The 5,870-nt window shown below is 41.1% G+C and overlaps 1 long non-coding RNA gene across 1 annotated transcript; it reads right to left on the bottom strand.

Moving 5' to 3' along the window:
• Positions 1 to 4,323: 4,323 nt before the first annotated feature.
• LOC142477042 (uncharacterized) lies at positions 4,324 to 4,735 on the bottom strand. Its single transcript, XR_012792144.1, has 2 exons — positions 4,664 to 4,735; positions 4,324 to 4,475 (listed from the first exon to the last, which is right to left on the bottom strand). It is a non-coding gene; the product is annotated as an uncharacterized LOC142477042 (long non-coding RNA).
• Between the last annotated feature and the right edge of the window lie 1,135 nt (positions 4,736 to 5,870).

Below are 5,870 nucleotides of genomic sequence, written 5' to 3'. Positions count from 1 at the left end.
AGTTAAATATTGGTGAGCTGGGCCGCAAATATGTTCGTTGTGGGCCGCATGCGGCCCGCGGGCCGCGAGTTTGACATGCTTGGTCTACAAAGCTGAGATAAAAAAGGGAAGAGTCCGCGACACCAGAGACAGTCACTACCACGATCCCACTTTGTAAGTTAAATGCTTCTGAATCGGACCCCCAGCAGCATTAATCCTCCGGCATGGGGATCACCATAGTCACATGATTGGAGCTTGCCCCGTACCGTGAAAGGTAAGTCTGACTGCATTTTCATCAATGCTAAGTAAATTATATACTATCAAAAGTGTTTATGGGAAGACATGAACTGCTTTGTAGTGCTAATTTGTTGTAGTTGATATTCACAATGTAATTCATATATAGATTAAAACAAGTTATACATAGTTATTATATCTAAAGTTTTAGTGGCATAATTTTTTCAAATACAGTTTTGTCATTTGATTTATCAGTCATGGAAAGATAAACATACATATGAAGCAAAACATACTGTTTTCGGCACTGGAGGAAACCACATTCCGCAGCTGCCCCAGTGCTGGAAGATTATAGCTGCAAGGGGCCCGATAAAGAAGAAGGAAATCTCCGCAGTATGACTGCGGAACCACTAATTCCATAGCCACAGTGTCACGTACTGCTGCGGCACAGTTTATTCGAGCATTTGCCCGTTCTGTGCCGCAGCAGTAGCCTGGCGCGCGCCCGAATGTGACGGGCGAACGCCGAAGCAGCGGAAGAGCGCCCTCCGATCGGGGCGCTCTCCCTACCGCTGCCGGGTCCGCCGGGTACCCCGGAACCCCCTGCCGCTGTCCCGCGATCGCGGGACACCAGGGCTCCCTCGGGGAGCCCCTGGACACGCGTGCAGCGGGCGCACGCTCCCGATGACGCGTGACCGCGCGTCTATGACGCGCAGCACGCCGAGGGGCGGCCACTAGCAAGCCGGGAGATTTCCCGGCTTGCGGTACCGACCACACTTCAATAAAGTGTGTCGGTAGTGTACAGATGCAGCCAGATGGTTTGTGGCATAGTCTTTGCGGAGGAGGCAGTACATTCAATGGTTGCTCGCATTTGTCACACTAATGTCACACATGGCGACAATAGAGTTTTAGTGTTGGTTGCAATATGGGCCAGAAACACACACACCAAAACACAGAAATACGTTTCACTTATTACACGGAATTTGAAAACCGAAAGAATTTGTATTGCCACTCCAACTGCCTGTTTCACACACTTTCTGATGAGGGAATGAGGTGTGAGGGAGAGACTGGACTGCAAGAGGAGAGAGATTGAGGTATAGTAATCCATATACAACCATATATAATCCAATTAGACTGTAAGCTCCCTGGGCAGGGACTCCTCTTCCTTAATGTTACTTTATGTCTAAAGCACTTATTCCCATGATCTGTTATTTATATTATCTGTTATTAATTTGATTACCATGTGTATTACTACTGTGAAGCTCTATGTACATTAATGGCGCTATATAAATAAAGACATACAATACAATACAATAGAAGGAGAGAGGTAGAAATATAAAACAAAGAATTTAGTAGAGAGAGAGAAAGAAAAATAGTGAGAACATTAAAAATACTGTACATGAGAGACAGAAATAGAGAGAGGGCTCTTTTTTGTTTCTTTTATTTTGTTATAACTTGTACGGGCTGGAGGGACTATGCCCATACAATTCTGGTTAGACTAAAGTGGAATTTTTTAATCCCGGGCTTAGTTGGCAGTCAGGACAGAACAGCAAGGGTAGCGGTCAGTGTACCAGGGGATTTTCCTGTTGGTACAGATGAAGCCACATGGTTGGTCACTGAGTCATTGCGTATTCCTTGTGGGTGCCTCCCTCGCCTCCCGCGCATTCAATGTTTGCTCGCTTTTGGCCCGCGATGTGACAGTTGGGTGACAATGGAATTTTAGCTGTGTTTGCAATACTGGCCAGAAACGCTAGTAGACGATAGTGTGCTATTGTGTTTTCGAAATCTAAATGCAATGCAACCCATCCCTTATTCCCATTTATTTTCATACAATCTGTTATCATATCAAAATTTATGGGAAAAGAAAAAAGAGAAAGCGCACAAAACGCCCAAAGAGAAGTACAGTTTTAATTAAAAAATACATAAAAAACACACATATGGTTTTGCACTCACATGGTGTCCATAAATAAAAGCCCACACACTTATAAGGGGAAGTGTGGAGCCCACTTAGAGGGTCCTGCAAAGGTCCTGTAGAATCTGGATCCTTATGTCTGTTTGCTGCTGTGTGCTGTCAGTGCAGTTGTTGCAGGCTCTTCTGTAATGTCACCAGCTGTGTGATGTACCTCTGTAGCGATTTTCAGACAATCGGAGGGACCAGGACTTCTCCTCAGGAATTAGGCTACCGGCCAATCCTCCAAAAAAACCTTCAACCCTACGCGTTTCGTGATATCAATCACTTCATCAGGGAAGGTTATTTATATTTACAGTTAGGTCCGGAAATAATTGGACACTGACACAATTTTCATAATTTTGGCTCTGTACACCACCACAATGGATTTGAAATGAAACAACCGAGATGCAATAGAAGTGCAGACTTTCAGCTTTAATTCAAGGGGTTGAACAAAAATATCGTATGAAACGTTCAGGAATTGCAACCATTTTCATACAAGTCCCCTTATTTCAGTGGTTCAAATGTAATTGGACAAATTAACACAATCGTAAAAAAAATGTTCATTTTTAATACTTTGTCGAGAATCCTTTGCAGGCAATGACTGCTTGAAGTCTGGAACGCATGGACATCACCAAACGCTGGGTTTCCTCCTTTGTGATGCTTTGCCAGGCCTTTACTGCAGCTGTCTTCAGTTGTTGTTTGTTCGTGGGTCTTTAAGCCTTAAGTTTTGTCTTCAGCAAGTGAAATGCATGCTCGATCGGGTTGAGATCAGGTGATTGACTCGGCCATTGCAGAATATTCAACTTCTTTGCCTTAAAAAACTCCTGGGTTGCTTTCACTGTATGTTGTGGGTCATTGTCCATCTGTAAAGTGAAGCGCTATCCAATCCAATTCGCTGAATTTGGCTGAATCTGAGCAGACAATATATCCCTATATACTTCAGAATTCCTCCGGCTGCTCCTGTCTACTGTCACATCATCAATAAACACTAGTGACCCAGTGCCATTGGAAGCAATGCATGCACATGCCATCACACTGCCTCCACCATGTTTTACAGATGATGTGGTATGCTTCGGATCATGAGCCTTTCCAAGCCTTCTCCATAATTTTTTCTTCCCATCATTCTGGTACAGGTTGATCTTAGTTTCACCTGTCCAAAGAATGTTGTTCCAGAACGGGGCTGGCTTTTTTAGATATTGTTTGGCAAAATCAAAGCTGGCCTTTCTATTCTTGAGGCTTATGAATGGTTTGCACCTTGTGGTGAACCCTCTGTATTTGCTCTCGTGAAGTCTTCTCTTTATGGTAGACTTGGATAATGATATGCCTACCTCCTGAAGAGTGTTCTTCCCTTGGCTGGATGTTGTGAAGGGGTTTTTCTTTACCATGGAAAGGATCCTACGATCATTCACCACAGTTGTCTTCCGTGGACGTCCAGACCTTTTAGTGTTGAAGAGCTCACCAGTGCGTTCTTTTATTCTCAGAATGTACCAAACTGTTGATTTGGCCACTCCTAATGTTCCTGCTATTTCTCTGATGGATTATCTTTTTTTTGCAGGCTAATGATGCCCTGTTTCACTTGCATTGAGAGCTCCTTTGACCGCATGTTGTGAGTTCACAGCAACAGCTTCCAAATGTGAATGCCACATCTGGAACCAACTCCAGACCTTTTACCTGCTTAATTGATGATGAAATAACGGAGGAATAGCCCACACCTGTCCATGATACAGCTTTTGAGTGAATTGTCCAATTACTTTTGGTCCCTTGAAAAAGAGGGGGCTACATATTAAAGAGATGTAATTCCTAAACCCTTTCTCCAATTTGGATGTGAATACCCTCAAATTAAAGCTGATAGACTGCATTTTAAGCCCATATTCATTATTTAATTGTAACTTGAATTTATTTTGGTACACAGCCGAAAAACCAAAACTTGTATCAGTGTCCAATTATTTCCGGACCTAACTGTATTTATTGATTTTCAATGTGTTTATATTGGATACTTGGTTATCCTCTTATTGTGTATCCACTTTTGTCTTATAATCTTTGCACCTAATTTAAACCATCACTGTAATTTTCCTTTTAAACATATCATTTAATGCTGTATGTAATCGGTTGAAATGTATGAAATGAAATATTTGAAATGTAAAAACTTGAGATGGCTTAAAAAGTAGTTAAAAATAAGAAATATTTTATTTTGATGACGTTTAGACTATATGAATAATACTGTACAATAAAACAAATGTCTGCACTCCTTTTCCAAATGTACATTCTTCTTCTTTCTTCATCTTCTCTGGCGTAGATGGCTCTTGGACAACTTCGCCTGTAAAGAGAGAATATTCAATAATTATAATCGTGTATAAATAAAGTAGTATATTGCACATGCGTGTCTCTATGGAACATTTTGAAACGCATATGCATGTCATTCAATTTCTGAGCATACAAGTTTTTATTGAACCTGGTTGAAAATAAAACTACTGTAGATGCATGAATTATAGTACTGTACATCACCTGACTAGTGTCTCTTGATGTGTCTCCTGCACAAACACTGTGTTGTCATTGATCCGCTGCTAAACCTGCAAAACATTAGTGAAGAGAAGAATTAAACAATGACTACAATATACATTTTGGCATTTTTTAAATACAGTACTGCAGTAGAATAAGACAATATTAAAAACTTCTTTAACCTTCAACTGACATCTTAATGCTGTATATTTTGCATGTTGAAATGTTGCATACTGTACTGTAATTGGGAGATTTTTTTTTTTTAAGAGGAAAAAATACTGTAGATGCATGAATTAAAGTACAGTGCATCACCTGGCACTATTTATGGGTGGGTTTCCTGCAAGAAACAGTTTTGTCCTAACCCAGCAAACCTGCAAAAACAGAATGTTTAAATAAATAAAGCTTTAACAAAAACATTTTATGCACACATGTATTTATTCAATTAAAACCATTTTTGTTAAAGCTTTATTTATTTCATAAAGATAGACCGCGTCTTTGCCTGAGTACTCCAGCCATGAGCCCTTTGATGCATTTATGGTGTATTTTACGGCTTTGAAATGTGCAGGGCCAATTTTAAACTGCTTCTTGAATTTATCCAGAATGGTTCTCAAATTGTTCGGAAACGCCTTCCTCCCATTCGAGCCATCAAAGTTAACATGTTGGCACCACTGGGAATACAGGACAAAACTGACATGGTGCTTAAAAATTAGCAGGGCTTATCGACTCGGCTGTCCTCTGCAGTGGCTATCTGCTGTGGGAGGAGGCTTTCCTGTAGATCTCACCCTCCAACCGAGGGTCTTGATATATTTTTATTTATAAAATGTTTTAGCAGGAAGTAATATATTGAGAGTTACCTCTCAATTTCTAGTATGTCCTGGGCATAATGTTATGATGAGAAATACAGCTCAACCCCGTTATAGCGCGATCCGTTACAACGCGGATCCGCTTACAATGCAGTCTGAGCGTGGCTCACGATTTAAAAACATCTCCAAGATTTTTTTTTTTTGCAAAATGGACTTACCCGGCATCTGCAGCTCTCTCTTCTCTGTAGCTTTCTCCTCTCTCCCTGCTTCATCAGTCTGCGTCCATGTGCGCGGTGCACATCTCCAAGGTTTTTTTATTTAATAACATTCAATGCTTTATTGCAAATGGACACACACATCTCCCCTCTACACTAATAATTCTTTACCTGGTTCATATTCAGCTGTACATG

This window comes from Ascaphus truei, unplaced genomic scaffold (assembly GCF_040206685.1).
Source record: "Ascaphus truei isolate aAscTru1 unplaced genomic scaffold, aAscTru1.hap1 HAP1_SCAFFOLD_1897, whole genome shotgun sequence".
NCBI classification, from domain to species: Eukaryota; Metazoa; Chordata; class Amphibia; order Anura; family Ascaphidae; genus Ascaphus; species Ascaphus truei.
The sequence above is the reverse complement of the archived record's forward strand: the minus strand, read 5'-3'. Positions and strand labels throughout refer to the sequence as shown.